The 18251-nt window shown below is 37.6% G+C and overlaps 1 long non-coding RNA gene across 1 annotated transcript; it reads right to left on the bottom strand.

Annotated features, from left to right (window-relative positions):
• Window positions 1-1269: 1269 nt before the first annotated feature.
• LOC142599567 (uncharacterized) lies at window positions 1270-17275 on the bottom strand. Its single transcript, XR_012833138.1, has 4 exons — window positions 16823-17275; window positions 3828-3868; window positions 2681-2907; window positions 1270-2061 (listed from the first exon to the last, which is right to left on the bottom strand). It is a non-coding gene; the product is annotated as an uncharacterized LOC142599567 (long non-coding RNA).
• Between the last annotated feature and the right edge of the window lie 976 nt (window positions 17276-18251).

The raw sequence follows: 18251 nt of genomic DNA, 5'->3' as shown, positions 1-18251 counted from the left end.
AAGTAGCAGCTAAGTACAATTACCAAATCTTTGCTGAGGTTTGTGACTGCCAGCAGAAAGAGGAAAGAGGACTAAACAGTTCACTGCATGCTAATACAACATTGAATACTAGCACCACAGCAGAGATTAACTGATTCCTATATACCTTTCTTAGGCATTAAATATGCAATTCTTTTATAGAACTCTACTTTTATGTTCCAGTATGTGAGTTTGTATCTACAGACACAATACAATACTTAATGCCTAATCATACTTGGACAACTACCGGCCTATAAAAGTGCTCTCTGAGGGAGAGCTGAATAGCTCCTACAAGTGCACCAGCAAGCGCAATTATGCACAGCATGATGCCCTTTATTAGGTAGGGAGATTGATCATTAGTATGAGGCAGGTATAAAAGGAACATTTGAATTTCTCAATCTGTACTTGGTCTGATCATTACAAAGCCATCAATCAACCACAGTCATGAGGAGTAGGAATTTTGGTTTTCTAAATTTGCAGAAGCCAGGTCTTACTTACATCACTAAGATGGAGTTAACCAACAGCTTTTTCACCCTGCAGACTACAAAAAATTCTTCTGGAGATCTCCTATGAGCTCCCTAATACTCAGACTGCAATCTTGTAATGTATAAACTTTGAGAGTCCTAAAGACTAGATTAAGCATCCTTAACTTCTTCCCCCCCCTCAAAAAAGCTGCTATCTTGATGGTGCACTGAGATCAATGTAAGGGGGAATCTGTATTTGTGCAGATAAGAGTATTAAAAGAAAAGTAGCCAAGGTAAGGGACGTCTCTATCTGCAAGCCCTAAGGATATTTCAAGGAGAATGTCTCTGTTACATAGGATGACATCACCATCAGCAAACAATATTAAGATTTTTGTTTTCATGATAATCTTTTGGCAGGAGGTGAGAAATAAGAGATAGGGCAGTATCTTCTTTGCAAGAAAACTAGACTTCTCTAAGTGTCACTTGCCTAACAAGAGTCCCCACAGTGCCATTGTGTTTACTTTCTTTGCATAGAAAAGCTAAATAGTGAGAACACTGGTGCATAAGCCCTTCAACTATTGAGATATTGAATTCTGATCTTTAATAAACCAACACTGATTTACTTCACTGCTTCTGTTTGCTTAGTTAAGCTCCACTGGCATAGGAAAAGGCACACATAATTTAATCAGATTGCTTTTTTCATTTGATTTTTATTAATGCAGCAAGCAGGCATTGAGCTCAGTGAATTCACTCAGTTCTCACCAAAGGAATACCCCTTCCTCCCTCAGACTGGAAGTTTCAAACAACGGCAAAAGATCACAAAAAAAGTACAGGAGCTTATGTGGATATGACATGAGGTCTGTTTCAATGGGACAAACTCTCCTTTTTCAATCTTGCATTAAAAACATGCTTTGTGGAATAGAGAATGGAGTAGTTGAAGAGAGCATTGCATTGTTCTCATTTCAGTGGGGCTGTGATAGACATGCTATTCTGTTTTCTCCTAGGAAAAATCCCACCACTGTGGGTCTCCAGAATATCTATCCAGTTGCTTTATGCCAGTCAGCAACCAGCATAGCCTGCTGTTCTTAGATTCTCCTTCAATCTACATAGATATAGCATTGTTGTGCTGTCACAACTGAGGACCTACAGATTTTCTCACTTTTCATGTTTTGCAGTTCACAGCAGTGTTTGCCCAGTCTTTCCCATTTTTTTCAGGGTCAAACCTTCAAAAAGGCACTTGCACTCATTTCTCTGTACAGAACTGTCATGGTGATTTTAACAAACAACTTTAAAATAAAGCTGAGCATCATGTAAGGGTAATTCAACACTGTGCCTGTCATAAGCTTTGACTTGCCCTTTGTGTAGAGGAGACATGATGAAAGTCTTGGAGATTTTGCTGTTCTAACAATTTCCATTTACCTGTTTCCCCACCAGCCAACATTGTTTATCCTATTGTGTTATTCCACCTCTCTCATATTTGATTGCATTCCATTTTGTAACGCAAAGACTGAATTGACACACACATAAATGTTATGAATATACATATATGATTTTAAAAGTCTTAACCTCTCAGGAGCATCTGTGTGATTCTGTGTATTGGGTCTGGCTGAGATGGAGTTAATTCTCCCCACAGCAGCCCTCATAGTGCTGTGCTGTGTATTGGTAGCTAGCAAACTGTTGATAACACACCAGTGTTTGGGCTACTACTGAGCAGTGCCAGCACACATCAAGGCTTTCCAACATTTCTTTTTCCCCAGCAGCAGGCTGGGGGTGGGCAAGATCTTGGGAGGGGACACAGCTAGGACAGCTGACCCAAACTGACCAAAGGGATATTCCATACCATATGATGTCATGCTCAGCAGTAAGAAACTGAGAATAGGGGGAGGAACAGGGCAGGGGCATTCGTTGTTTTTTTTTTTACAATGTTTGTCTTCCGGAGTAAGGGACACACTTACTGAAGCCCTACTTCCCAGGAAGTGGCCGGACATTGCCTGCTGATGGGAAGTATAGAATAATCTTTGCTTTTTGCTTTGCTTCTGCGCGCGGCTTTTTGCTATAGCTACATTAAACTGCCTTTATCTCGACCCACGAGTTTGGGATTGTTTTTTCTCCATCTTCCTTTCTCCCCTCCCTGCCTTGCTGAGGAGGCGAGTGATAGAGCGGCTCTGGTGGGCACCTGGCCCTCAGCCAGGGTCAACCCACCACATTCTGTTTTCAGTTAAAACGTTATGGTGCCTGCCTTCATCGAGGGATAAGCAGCCCTTCCATATTCTCCTTTATCCTCAGAAGAACACATAAAGCAGTGATGTTAATTGTTACAATATTACTTCCTCTGTGATGGCAGGACTTCACCTCAATGAAAAATCTCACAGGACGAGATGAGGAAGGAAGAGGAAATGCTATCCCTTTCTTGGTGTAGATTGTCCTTTATCAGAAAAAAAAAAAAAAAGTTTGGGAAGTGGCATTATTATTATTTGGACAACTGAGGTTACTTTTCAAATAAAACATGGATTTTCCTCCCAGGCTAGTTTCAATTTCAAAGGTCCTAACTATGTTCAGAAATAAATACAGCTTAAGTATATTCTTTATCACATTGAACTCAACCAGAGCTAAAAGTGAGTTAGTTTGTGCTAGAATCGCAGGATAGGTTTTATTACCTATTTCCCTGATTAAGTGTATTTAAAGAAACGCTTCACTTTGGTCCATCTTCATGATCATCTCCTAAGTACTGAACGGCAAGTAGACAACATAAGTAAAGGAAAAAAATACATATCTGTAGCAGCATAAGCAGCCAAACATTTTCAGCTGCAACTTTCAAACTTACGGCCGAAAGAAAAATACATCTAATTAATAATATCCCACTGCTAGAGAGCCACAAAATCCTTTAAATTACTCTGGTTTCATAAGACATTTTTTATGAGTTTCAAATAAAAATGTTTAATGTTTCCTGAAGCATGAAAATACCTTTAAGTCTTTCTAAGTTACTATATAACTTAGTCAACCAATAAATTATTTTTTTTAAATTCAGAAAATTATTAATTCCTTAATATTATAGATCCATTATCAACACCAAGATTTCAACATTTCAACATGCTAGAGATAATGGCTGGAGATTGTCCTTTGTATTATTACCATAAATCATTCTGAAGGTGCTTCTGTGTTCTACGCGAACAATTTCAGAGTTACCATCCCTGACTGTTATTTTAAATTAACATTAAAAAAAACACCTCTGCTTTCTTAAAGTATGCTGAAAGAAAGAAATAAAACAGGAATGCAAGAACATTCACAATGAGGATCAACACTAGACTTTATTATTCTTGGTTTCTTGATCTGTAGCACTTTTACCAATCGTGTGGTAGCATTCTTCCACAGAGCTTCTGAAATACCTAGCCATGTGGAGAAAGCTGTATTAAAAATATGACATATTAGGCTGATTTTCATCTCAAGTTCTCATCTTTAGTTTCTTGAGTTTTCACCTATGAGAGTAACAGCTGGGTTCTGTTAAATCTCTGGTTTTTATAATTTAAACCAAATATGTTCAACAAAAGAAAGAGTTTCAAAGGCAATTTCTGTAGAAGGCTGTACAGTGAATAGAACTCCAGGAATACTCAGCGTATTATATAATATATAATCAAATGGAAAAAAAAAAAAAAAACCAACCGCATTCTAGGTTCATTTTTCACTCCATTGTTTTGTCTGGCTTGCCAAAAAAAAAAAAAAAAAAAAAAAAGAGGAAAAAAAAAAAAGAGGAAAAAAAACCCAAACCAGTTATCTTGAAACTTTTTCCTTTCATGAAATAAGCCCGTCATGAAACTAAAATGTCATTTGTCATACCTAAGAAACTGTCAATTCCTTCTGGCAAATGGCTCAGTCTTCAGTTTGCCTGTCTGCCCACCTGATGGGATTGCAGAATATTGCTACAATGATGGGCCATCCGTATTCAAAGTCTTGCCTCCAAGGGTCATCCTCCAATTTACACTTAAAACTTTCACTGCTCCCCCTTAGGACAAATCAGATTCTTAATGATAAATATTCCAAATGAGTGTTTTCTGGATGCTGTTCTGAACAGTGCAATGTAAAACCTATTGGCACTCTGCTTTTATGCGCTGGAAGCTGGAGATGTTAACAGAACGCACGTGATACTAGAAGAATCTTGTCAGTCAAGTTTGGCCATGAAACAAAGCTGTGGAAAATACTTCTCATGCATCTCCTTCAACTCTTGATCCCTCAAAGAAGTGACCTTCACACTAGTTTACAGAGTTTTTACTAGTTTTCAAACATACATATTTCCCTAAAAATGTTTCAGGTTTTGCTTATGTACAACATTCAAGGGCAGGGGAACATGATGTGTTAACTATTTGCAGGAAGGTCTGGACTACAGCAATTATTTATATAAAGTGCCCACAACATTTTCAAACAATTCAGTATTTCCCACTAAATCTTTTCAAATACACATGCAGATATCCCCGTGAAGGATTCCACCCTGGGGACCAAATTAGGTGTTACAGCAAATACATGGTATCTCTGGGGTTTTTATGGCTATATTTAAAGTAATTTTGATAAAACTGTTTATGGGTCTTTGTTTTTTTAAAAAAAATACAGCTCAAAAATGATGTGTTAAACTCAGTCTATATTATTCATAAGAAACCATACTATACACAGTCTTTAATCCTCCATTCCCTATCCAGCATCATGTGCAGTCTCTCAATCTGCAATTCTGAGGCATAACCCCATACAAGTACAGTATTAAGTTCCGTGGTAAACCTGCCAGAGGACAGCAAAAAGGATTAGACTGCTGCAGTTGAACAAAGATTCAGCGAATGTGTCACTTTAAAGCATGCCAGCTTTTGACATGAACAGTTACTTGCAATCTAAATGTATTACTTATCTAAGTATTAATTACCTACTGAGAGAAAGAAGGAAAAAAAAAGAAAAAAAAAAAAAAAAGATGAAGAATTATCCCACAGGAGTAGCCTGAATTTTACAGTATGGTCATTTCTAAGTAAATTTGCAAAGCTGTGCACAGGGAGCTAAAGGATAAACCCTATTAGTGAATAAATGGATTTGCACATTTTATACTGCATACAGCTAAGAAAATGTACCTTTTCATGTTTTAGTCTGAAGCATGGCTGCTTTAGAGCTGCTGTTTACTACTACCTGGAAAAGATGCTAAATATCCCCATTGCCTGTACAATATGGACCAATGTTGACAGAAAACTATGTGTATGGTACAAAATCCCAAAACTGAGAATACACTATATCTTTTTTTAGCTAAAGACCATAAAGAAGACACCACTGAGGCACAAAATAATGCTAAAGGAGGATGAAGCTAAGGGTGCCTTAAAATCCTAGTAGAAAACAGGTTACCGGAGTAAAAAAAATTGAAGTTTCCCCATTTTTCAGACATTTCCATATTCTTGAAAGACTTTTTTTGCATCACTTATTTTCCCCTCTTTTCATTTCTTTCACTTTTTACATTTGTAATTTTAAGCCTATTAACTGTTCCATTGTCTCAGCATCATTTGCCATTTCTGTCCTCCTTGAATACGCATTTTTGCTTTCCTATAGCTTCTGTCTAGTATCAGAACTAAGTCTTAGGTTTCACTGAATTTTTCACAAACAGTTGTTCATCTTTCTTTTATGATCTTTTTTCCATTGTTCTTTTCCAAAGCTTTGCTAAAAATTTTCATTTCTACTTCCTCCATGGGACACCAATGAATATTTTTAAATTACGTCGTCATTCTTCTACCCAAGATCTAGCTCTACACATATTACAACTAAATCAATGATATTCATTTGCATCAGCTCTCTCTTTCTCAGGTTACCTTCATGATTTTTCTGCTTTACTGAGCAAGCCCATCTCCTCATTCAATGCCATCTACTCACTGGATACATTAATGGCCTTTTATGTCAGTGGTCTTAATTTCAAATTAATATAATTCCTTTATTTTTCCTCCCTAATGTTGCTACTATTTCCCTTTTTCATCCTCAGCCTCTCTTTGACACTATTGCCCACACTCCAGCCCTTTCTCCCAGTGGTCTCTCTGCCTCAATGTTCTACCCTCCTCTTCAAAACAGTGGTATTTCTTTAGCCTGCCTGTTTCTTCTCTCTCCTTCAATCCTCTGCAAGCTAGTTTTTAGCTCTCCTCACCAGTGAAATGACTCTCACTAATGACATTTTACAGAGCTACAGTAAATAATTTAGGGGCAATGTTAATAATGCACAGAAAAGGAGGAAAGGAATTAAGAGATACAGGAAAAGAGAAGTTTTCAGCAGAGAACCACAACAAGATTGAGAGATACAAATGCATTTTTCCTTATTGTCTGTTCTCCAGAGAAAAAGACTCATATTCCGAGACTGATATATAAAGGGAAGCGAGATGAAGTCTGATGCTCAATAAATGAAGGACTGAGAAGTGGAAAGAGGTTTCTAAAATGGATCAGGATGAAGTTACAGAGGACGATCCTAAACGAAACCAAGTGGGTTTTTCTTTACTAGAGCTTGAAGAGAATGAAGAGTGACCAGCAGCCTCAAGAAGGGGTTATGGTTTCGTAATACTCAGGATAAGAGAGGCCACCAGAGATCATTATGCACTTTGAGTGCTTCCTATCTTTTAAGTCAATACTTCTCTCAGATACCTCACAGCAAAATTGACAGCAAAAGTAGTCTGTTGTTTCATCAATACAATTTGAAGCATCTTGATTTAAAATGCAATGTTTCCAGTAGTGATTCAAGTATTCGAAAGCTGTGGATGATTATGCTTGGATTCTGCTTCTGAGAAGGGCTAATGAAATACAAAGTGGGTACAGAGTGTTTTCTAAAGCACAGGGACCATAAAGCAGAACTGCCCAAGTACTTTCCAGAAGGTTAAATCAAAAACAACATTTTCTATGGAAAAACTTACTTTTCTGGCAGGAAACTGAAGAGATTTTCCATGCGAAAAAAATTGAAACCACTGCTCTGGAAGTGAAAGTGAAGTTTGTAGGAGCCTCCCACAAAAACTGCTGGGCCTGAACCAAGCTGCCTGCTCTTGAAAAGATGAAAGGCATAAAGGCTGAGTGAACTGATTCAGTCTTTCACTATCAACAAGGCTGGAAAATTCCTGCCAATATCCATCTACCTACTGATTAGAGTTTTCCAGGTGGCCAGCCAGAAAATCAAGCAGGTTGTTTCTCCCAGAATGGAAAAAATAAAATAAATAAATTAAATTAAATTAAAATAAAATAATTCCTTAAAATCCTTTTCTGCTAAAAAATTAGGAGTTCTCACTTTCTGGCCAAGGAAATTCCCCCCACCCCTCTTACAAAAAAAAAAAAAAAGAGGCAATCTTCCCACTTTTCAGCTTTCTAGAGATAACAGTGTTTCTTTTCTAGTATAGCAAGTTGGTTAAAAAAACCAGGAAGTTTATCAAATGTTTGTTTTAAATTACCTCCAAATAAAACAAGAACAATAATCCTTCCCAACTTCAGCAAATGAACGCCAGTAAAAATCTGTATCCTTCTTGTTAGCTGCAAATAAAATGTGCGCAGCAATGGCATGATTTGCCTACTTCCTTTTTTTCCCATGCACATATGAGGAAAACTAAAAATACTAAATGTCTTTAAGAAGGGTTCTTTATGCAGAAATTTTTGTTCAAATGTAGGCCTTTTTCCTCTCTCTCATTCCCCCAAGGAACTGATCACCCTGTGTTACATGTGAACTCGTGACATGTGACGTGAAATTACCTAGACCCTTGATGTGCCAGCTGGCTAGCTTGGAAAATAAGCTTCATCTCAGATATCTCTACCTACTTAATCAAGCTGCATAAAAAGCAAACATTGTAAATAGTTTTGTGAGGTGGAGGGAATGGTAAGGAGGTGCTTACTACTATTTACAAAATTTTGAATGTTGTGTTTCCTGCTGAAGTTCCTTGAGAATGGGCAATCTGCAGGAATTTTTTTACACAAGAAGAGAAGGTTTAATTCTGAAGTTTTTAACCAATTGCAGTTTTAACATTTCTCTATAACTGTATAGGTTATATAGATCCATTCCGTAAAAATATGTGTCATTGTATTAAAGTAAAAAAAAAAAAAATCATTTAACTTTGTACACTTAGAAACTCTTGTTTTGCTTTAAATCAAGTTCACTTCAGTTAAGAATTGAATTGGTTTTGCCTAAACCAAATGCAGTTTAAACCAATCTGAGAACATCTATACAGACACAAACGATGGCCAGTTAGAAGATAAGTATTGATGAAAATAAGAGCACAGAAAAACCTTAGCATATCTATAGCAGATCTATAGCAAACTAATGGGAGTTAAGAACACTCTTCTGTGCAGAAGCTGTGCTCTAAACTGTGTTAAACTCATGCAACTATTTTTCAGGAAATACATGAAGCAATAAGGGCCCTGAAATCTTTCGTCTGTAGCTTAGCTCTGTGAGAAATCGGAATCACCATTTTGTCTTCCTTTACTTCTTGCTTCTGGGATAGGGAACAACCCAAGTCACACACACTGTTTTTCTTATCGTTTTCTACTCTCAGCTTATTTGGTATTTATCTATGTCCTGGGTAGCCTGTCTCCCATAACTTATATTTGTAAGTGAAATGAACCGCTACTGACTAAAAACCTTTGGGAAGTCCTGTCCTCTTCATCAACAGAACCAGGAGTCAAATTCACTGAGCCTGCCTGGAGGTGATCTACAATTCCTTGTCTTGTCATTAAAGAAATCAGAGAGATGTCTTAACTACAGCTCATAGGCTCTAAAAATGTAGCCACTGTTTGGGGAAACCAGATGGCAGTACTGCAGAGAGTTTTATTTTTCTGTTCTTCTGAAAATTTAACATTTCGCTCTGGAAGCAAAGCGTCTTATCACCTATGGTGTAGTTTTTGTCAAAGCTTGAGCACAAAGTCTTTTTCACCTGAATCTTCTCTGAGTGAGCATATGCCTTCAACACAAGACAAGCTATGTTCCTAGCCAGGGCTGTCTAACCAAAATTACTGAAATCAGCTAAACCATGTCAGCCAGCAGCACAGACAGCACAACCCAGCTTATTGCGTCATGTTAAACCTTATCACAGGGAAACAAACAATGAATTTTAACCTGGGCTACTAACACAAGTTTGTTTTTCCTTCACTCCTCAACTAACCTGATCCAAGTTAGGGGCTCTTTTTTTTTTTTAACTTTTACTTTTAGTGAAGGCAGCCAGCAGTAACACAACCACAGCACCTGGGAGCTTCTGTCTCATTACACAGCATATCTGTCTCCCACATCACAGCTACGTGCTGCAATACATTCACAGGATCTACAGTTCCCCTAACATCTCCACAAATCCACCAAAGATTAGTTTTCATTAGTTTTAATCCCCTGAGAAATATTTTATTGTAATCTGTTCCCAAGTGGGGTTCTGAGCTACCACTGAGGAATAAATCCTAACTAGCTTTGGTTTTTTTCCAGACCGTATTATTAATGTATATCAATGCACTTAGTTTATTCCTTTCTGGCAAAATGTTTCGTGGAAGAGTTTTCTAAAGCTGTTATACAATAATCTTCATTATTTGAAAAGTTTCTATGCATACAGTTGTTAACCACTCTTCTTTTTAGGAAGTCAGTTATGAGATGGTTAAATAATGATATTGTCTCAAGTTTGTAAACATTTTCAACTTCTATTGTTATTTCATGTGACAGTTGAACCCATTATCTGCTTCTTTGCTTGGGCATGCATCACCCCCTAAGACAGTGAGAAAGAGAGATGGGATTTCTTAGAGCTGGTTTGTCTGGTGCAGCTCCACCAGGTAGCTCTCTGAGCTGAGAAGTTCATCCTTTCAGCACTACAACGTAATTAACTTATCGTTGTTTTGCGGCAAGTCTTGCTGCTGCAGCTTTGCAAATAGCCTCCTTGCCTCTGAGAAACACGTTGTGGAAACCAAGTCTGAATTTTGAAAAGGCTGAATTTGACTTAACTTCCAGAGAAAAGCACATGTTAGGGAAAGCAGGAGAAAATTATTTTCTAAAGTCTAGTTTAGTTCCCTCGCAGCATAGCAATTGAGTCAAATCTCTCCTCCAACCACGGTAACCTTCAGTGAAGGAGCTCTCTTCAGAAAATATTCAGCAGACCCATGTTGTCCGATATATCTTTTGTTATATAGTCAACTTGCCACCACGTCACTTCAGTAGAGCAATCTAAATCCCGCTAACAACAACCACTATTTTATTCTAAACTTCATCCACCTGCTAAGACAACACAGGTCCTTAGCTATGGTGTGAACATACACAGCACAACCAACACAACTCCACTTGGTGCCAAATATTTTGGTCAAAACTTCCCCTGTGCGTGTCTAGAGCAGACAGAGTACACCAAACCGAACTGTCATGGGATATCACGCTTTTTGTGCAGAGAATTAATGAGCAGAATCAGAAAGTCAAGAAGGTCAGAAGGGACCTCTGCTGGATTAATAACAAGACAGACAAAGATGACATTGCTCTGCAGCGAACACTAGCTATGAGCAGTCCCACCATTCCCCTAAGCTGCAAACTAGAACACACTAATGAGAGAAATAACATATACAGCAAAAGTTCAAAAACCCACCCCCTGGTGCAGAACAGAGACAGAAATGCAGACTACACTGCAGTCACTGGTTTGCTAAGAGCCTGTCCAGACCCTCCAGAAAATAGAAAGCCTGCTGCTTTCTTCCCCACTGTGCCTGGCGTGCAGGAGCAATGGGAGAATTGGGGGGGGGGGGGGGGCGGCTAACAGCAGTGTGGTGCCTCCAGCCTGGGGTAGCCCTGAATCACATCTAAGCGAAAAATCCTCATATAAAGCACAGACATTCTTACTACCTCACTAGTTTCCATATTAATACACTAAGCACTCAGGATTTTTTTTTGTTTATTTTCTAAGGTTTTGGTGTGAATTCATTAATTAACCCAGAAAATTTGCTAATGAATATTTTAATAGCATTAATATGCTGCATATGCAAATTGAGTCTACAGAGTGTCACCTGGAAAAGAACTACTTCAACGTTTGATTGATTTGTGATGCAAGGTTTTGCCACTCTTTCCCTTCCTTTAGACTAGGCAGGTGGCTTTCCAGTAATAATTATGTCCTTAGCCCAAGTCATCGTGGAGGACGATTTCACACGGGCAGTGAAGGTTAAATATTTTTAAAATGCAAACAAAATGAATTTTTAAAAGCTTCAAAATAGTTTTGGATTCAGAAAGTCCTTTACAATTCATGGGTAGTTCTCTTTAAGAAAAGATGCTCTTAAGTTATGCAGACTCCTCATTTGTCAGTTCAGAGATTTCTCTGTCTCCTCTGCCACACAGTCTGTATAATTTAAGGTGACTCACTGTACAGGAAAGTTCACCTTCCATTAAAATGTTTTCTTTAGTAAGCACTCTCCTGGAAGTGCTGTAGTGTAAACATGAGTGGCTACGAATACGAACATTTATTAAATAGTGCTGATGAATTTTTCAATACCTAAGGGAGTGCAATTCACAGCTCAATCATTCAGGCCATTTTAAGTGCTGCACAGGACAATTCCACTACATCTTCCATTAATATTTAATTGCCCATTTTATTCTGTTTACCTTTTTGGTTAATATATAATTTAAAGCCCTTCTACTAAAAAGAAGGGGGGAAAAAAAGAGAACAACTGTTAGCCTGCTTTTAACAAATCTCTGGTGACAGCTTTTTCTTCATTTAAAATTCATTGCAAAGAATTTTTATTTAATATCAGTAACACAAACCCCAGGTATTAAAGCAAAACTTGGAAGCAACTGTTGCATAACAGTCCTGACATTGACTTAGATTTGACTGACACCAGTTTCTGACTGGCAGGCTTTGGCAAAGCACCCCAGCAGCCTAGGATGATGCCACATAACCTGACCACTGGAAGGAAGTACAAGAAAACCCAGTGTGACAAAAAACACCCCTATTGCAGAAAGGTTATTCCACAGGAAGTAATATTCTGCATGATTTTGGTGGAGAAGGAGAAGAACTTGCAAAATATAACGAAAATTGTTTGCTCACATTTATAAAAAAGGGGAATGTTTACAGTTGAATATATTACACTGTGGTGTTTAGGAAAAAAATGCTAGATTAACAGGCCTGAAAATATTTGGGTATTCTAAACTGGATATGAAAGCGACAATCATGTAAGGATGTTACACTTGCTTTTCATTGCCAATCATTGCGATATCACAGCTTATCACAATCAGAAATCTCATAGAAAGTGATTGATTTATTAATAGCAGTAATAGAGTTGCTTTTGAATTTGGAACAAAATTAATAGCAACCGTATTTAGCCATCAGTTTTTTGGGAAACACACAAACTCAGATCAGCTTAAATATTGACATAAGTGGTTGTTCTGAACTATTCAGAGCCTGTAGGCTTGATCTTGCACTTTCCGTAGTCTTTAATATATATTAAAACAGATTAGGAGCTTACAGCCTAAGATACTCTATCACTTTTACCACCTCCTGCCCTGAGATAAGATCTGTGGTTTGTAGAACTCCAGACATGCTTTAATAGCTGCCTCATGCACTCCTTTGGCTTTGCATGAGGAATGCTGCAGGAGTACAGAACAAACAAATGCCATTTGCTCTGAGAAATAAAGAGATCGTTATGTTGCTTAGCAGATTCACAGTCCTTTTGTAGTCTCTGTTCATTTAGAAAGCAGGTTATTTAAAATTATCCTGTATATTATCCATATATGTATAAGACGGTTAGATAGACGTAAATACAGACACAGATGCATATGTATATACATATAATAGTGCATATATATACACACACACACATACACATACATATATAAGTACATATGCACTATTTCTTCAAAACAGACGTTTCCTTCAAAGGAACGTACTTTCATGGTTTTACGAGAATAGTAAATCCTAGATATTGCTGTGCATGCTTTGAGTTTCACTTAGCTTTGTCTTTCAAAACCTGGTTACCAAGGAAAGGCCAGCAAGGGTATCGTGTGCTCTGTCCTTGCAGAAAGTTATTTGTGTTATTTTCAGCTAAGATATGTCAGGTCATCTCACAGCCAATGCTTATCAACTTTCTGTTCAATGCGGTGTGGAATGTGAGAAAAGATAAAGACATTTATCATGCTGCATTTTCTACTGTTGTAATAAAATGAAGATGATTAATATATTTTCATGTACAAAGTTCCACCTGTACCTACATCAAAGTAGGGATGTATGCAATAAAAGATCAGAGGCAGAATCCTGACCTATTCCCACGTTGAGAAGTTTTTGAAAAATAAACAAATAATTAATTTAAAGAATTAAATTCCTTACCTTATTTTGCTCACTCCCTTCTTTTAATTTTCTTTTTCAATTACTCAGGGTACATCTACATAGCATAATACTATGTCATGGAAGTAGATCTAGATGAGGTACTAGAAAGCTGATGCATTAAGCAAGCGTTTTGTCTGGGTCAAATATGCCTTGCTTTTCAGAATTAAGTATAACATAAAAAACTAGCTTACTCATATTCACAAGATCAGAACTTAACTTATATTTCACCTTGATGAAAGGGAGAAAATGTGACCATACTATACAAAGCCTGAGTTCAGCTACTATATTTTTAAAAAAAATGAAAGGAGAAGCAAAATCATGAACAGAGAAAAACAGCAGATCTATAGCCTTCAAAGAGAAGAAAAATCTAATATAATACATAAAACTGGAAAATATTTAGATGTGCTTCTAGTACATGTTCATCAACCTTGGGAACAGACTAGGCATACTCAACGGCATTATGTGTGACCTTGCTGCTTTGAGTTAAAAGCTCAAGCTAACAGTGTAAGGCTGCCTCTTCATAAGTGAACTAGCTGAGAATAATTAGCATTTCTGTCTGCAGTAATACCTGGGCAAGGGCAACACTGGCAGGAAGTCTCTATGTTTAATCACCAGATCAGGAACAGGCAGTCAATGCAATCATGGGGAAGGTCACTGTGTATTTGAATCCTCAGACTTTATCATAGTCTAGAAAACTAATCCAAGTCTGGCTGAAGTTTAAAGGAAAAATATGTCCATTAAAAGCAAAACAAGACAAGCGTGCGCGCACACACACACACAAACATAACCTTTCTCTAATCTTAACAAGATATTTTGAATCCTCAGGACTTCCATAATGCAAAGCTTCGAGCAGGTGCAAGGTCAGGAAACAGTAATTTCCTCATTAACAATCCCAGCCATGAGGATGCGTTTCCTCCTCTGCATGATCAATGTGCTGTGACCTGCTTCCAAGGGCCTCTCTCCACTGCTGCCATTTCCCATGACCTCCAGGAAAACAATACGCGGTGACTACCTCTACTCCAGTTCTTCAGTCTGCTTTGAGCTCGTTGCATATGATAACTGCCAGCCACTTACAGTCTCATTTCCCCTATCAGCCAACCTAAAACACTAGTGCTCTGCAAAATGAAGGGCATGCGGCTTGAGACAAGCCTATCCTGTCTGAACTCATGAAAGTGATACTTAAGCTATAGACTCACCTGATGAAATAGAATGTGTTTTTATTAGTGTCTTTGTTATAGCCTGCAAATATACAAGATCTTCTGTTGTTTTATGTTTTTTGTGCCAGATCTTGTTGCCTGCTCTGTACAGTAAATAACCAGATCTTATTATTTTATTTACATTTAGCTTAGACTGTAAAATGGATTTACCAGTTACAATCTACTTGCAGAGATCAGAGTAATGTGTATTATTTGAGAAAGGCTAATAATCTTCATCCAATAATCAGAGATGGTGTTTGCATGTTAGAATCCATTTTCAGCCCAGAGCAAATGAATTCATGAAAGCTACTTGGTCACCCAAGAAACAGTCTTTCTTGTTTGGTTTATGGATGTTTTTCTAAGTTTATCTGAACAGCAGATAGGCGCTGCATGTTACTGGTTTTCCTGCTGTCCAGGACAATCTGCAAACTGAAGCAAGGAGAAATAGGGGAAAAATTATTATTTTGGTTTGGTGTTTCTCCATTTGTGGTTTATTAAATGACAAAAATATTTTTGGCTGTTGTTTTCTGATTATTTTTTGTTTGTTCCCTTTATTACACTGTAAATTGCTAAACACAGAGATGTTTAGAAGCTGTTTCCAATTGCTGTGTAAATTTCATATTCCCTCACACTTCCTCTTTAGGAAGCATGTCACTAGTTAAATACAGTCTATTCATATTGTTCTCCTATTAAATGCATTCAAATTCTACTTTCTTGGTTCTAGAAAGCTGACCCCAAATGGGATGCATCGTTGCTTTTTTGATATCTGTAAAATCAGCTGCAAGTATTTTTTAATATTCCTGACGTGTTCAGTCTGTTTTCTCTAATTTTGCTGTCATTAGCAGACATGTGATTATCAAACCTGACAGTTTTACTGGTAGACCTTCTGCACCAGTAAAACCTTTTACTTTTGGGATTGATACTATGCTTCATGCAGTATTCATTACATAAGCACAAGCTCTAATTTTTTGTCACATGTTTGTAATTTTTTAGAATTTCTCTAGTCTATTCCATGGATTAGATGGAAACTACTAGTATAGATTTCAAGCACAGCACTGTTGGTATAATATACGAAAAGTTAATTTGGGTCAGTTCTGCCATGTTGTGTAATGTCAGCTGTTGTTAAAATACTTTTTGAAAATTGGTGTTGTGTTCCCAAGAAAACCATATGCGTATTTTTTTGTCTGACTGGTTTTCTCTCCCAAAAGGGTGAGAACATTGGCTGCATGCCGTCCTTCAGAAAATCAACTCACTCTCACATGCTCAGGTGCCCTTGATCCGTGCTGCCTGAAGATGACAAGCAATGGGGTGAAGAGCAACAGACTTAGGCTCCTCTGAGAAAAGGGGTACCTTTTTGTTTCCTCTTTGGGGTACACAGTATACAGGAAATGCAAACACTGTAAGTTAGAAAGTAATCACACCCAACCCCTTACCTTATCCTCAATAGTCATGCAGGAGGAGCCTTACCGATGCTCATGGGAATCAGTACCTTGGTCCGATGGCATGTTAAAATCCGCTTCCAGTTTGTCAGATCCAGACAGCAATCCCGACACTGCCAGGCTGGGTGTTCAGAGAGCTCTGTCTGCTAACGCTACACCTTCTGCTCTGTTTTTCCCAGAAGGACACTACATTAATTCCACACACACCATCATAATAACAACAACGGTATGATGCAGAAGGCAATCTAACATTTGAAATGGATCTGTCACGAATGTCAGCAGAAGCCTGGATTTGCAACCTTTTGTAGCACGCACTAGTAAAAACACCGATTAAATACAAAAGAGAAATGTTACTTTAAAATGCTACTAGAAATGGGGCCTGTACTTCAGTGGTTGACTCATGTATGCAAATACATTACCTCCTTGAAACACAGTTTATCCTTCTGCCTTTGCAACAGGATCACAGTCACAGTAAGTTGAAGGTAATCAGCAATTAGCGGTCAAGTTTTCAAAGTCCCTTTGTATGAGTAGAGAGCTCCGCAATAGTCAGTAATTAAGATTCACATTCTTTGTTCCTGTAGATGTTTCTGCACGTGGCCTTCATGAGGAGCAATGGGTTTTAAATGCATTTGTGGAGGTTGATCAAGATCACCTTTCCAACAGATCTTTCTGGAGAGGCTGCATGCGTGTTGCAGGCATATTTCTTAAAGTACAGCCAGCCAATAGACGGGAAAATATTCACAAAGATGTACCATGTGCCAATCTTACTGCCACTGAAGTACCGTTAAAGAATATTACTGAATCAGAGGAAGTAGTATGGCACTCAACACTATCCACACAAAAATATTTTATTTCTCTTTACATATAGTTTAGTTTCTCCACACATAGACTTCACGTAAACTCTGAAAAAGTTAGAAGTATACAGAAAGTTTCAGAAAAATTCCAGTTTGCCATATCACTTTTGAACTAGGTCAGGAAACATTCATGCAAGAGCACTGAGAGTTCAATACAGACTAAGTGAGAAAAATCTTGATTTTTTTTTTCTTTTCAAACAGTGCAAAATCATTCTTTGCTATCAAAATAGACTTGGCAATTCTCATGTAAAAATGAATTTCCAAGCCAGACTTAGAGGGAAATAAAAGTAAAAGAGTTAAAGGAAAATGAAAGGAAAAAGTGTTTCCTTTAGACAGTTACAGGAAGAAAAATTAAAAAATGATCTGTTCACTAAGTAAATGAAAATAGAAAGTATTTGATGCCCTCAATAAAAATGGTGCTTGGCCTGACTTCGTTTCCAAGTATGTTTGGTAGCCACAATTACTGCTGAGAGGATCAACAGCAGGATTTGTGTATTTTCCTGTAGAGCTGGACTCATACAAGAAAAAAACTATGACAGGTCCTATCTCTGCAATATCCAGAGTCCCATATCCATAAGAAAATTGCACACACCTGTTAGATATTTTTCACGCTAATGCTTTAGTGACTCTGTATTAAAAATTAGGACTCTCTTCCTTATGTGAGTTTAGATGTAGCCTTTGAAGAAGACTAGAATATAATATATATGAGTCTAGGATTATCCACCAGCTTGTGGTTTAATTTTTGAAGTAAATTTCTTAATTTATGCTAAATATCCATCATATTCTACTGTACATATGACCAGTGATACAAACATATTACAGTGATCTCACACACATTTCCAAAAAGAGGGGGGGAAAGTATTTAAAAAAAACAGAGATTTTAACTTGGTTGTTTTCTCATCTAACATATTTATGCAGTTGTATCAGTCCACTCATTCAACACATGAACTACACGTATGCTACGCACATCCACTGATGATGCTATTTATTTCTA

Source organism: Balearica regulorum, chromosome Z, assembly GCF_011004875.1.
Source record: "Balearica regulorum gibbericeps isolate bBalReg1 chromosome Z, bBalReg1.pri, whole genome shotgun sequence".
NCBI classification, from domain to species: domain Eukaryota; kingdom Metazoa; phylum Chordata; class Aves; order Gruiformes; family Gruidae; genus Balearica; species Balearica regulorum.
Note: the sequence above shows the minus strand (reverse complement) of the source record. Positions and strands in the feature narration are given on the sequence as shown.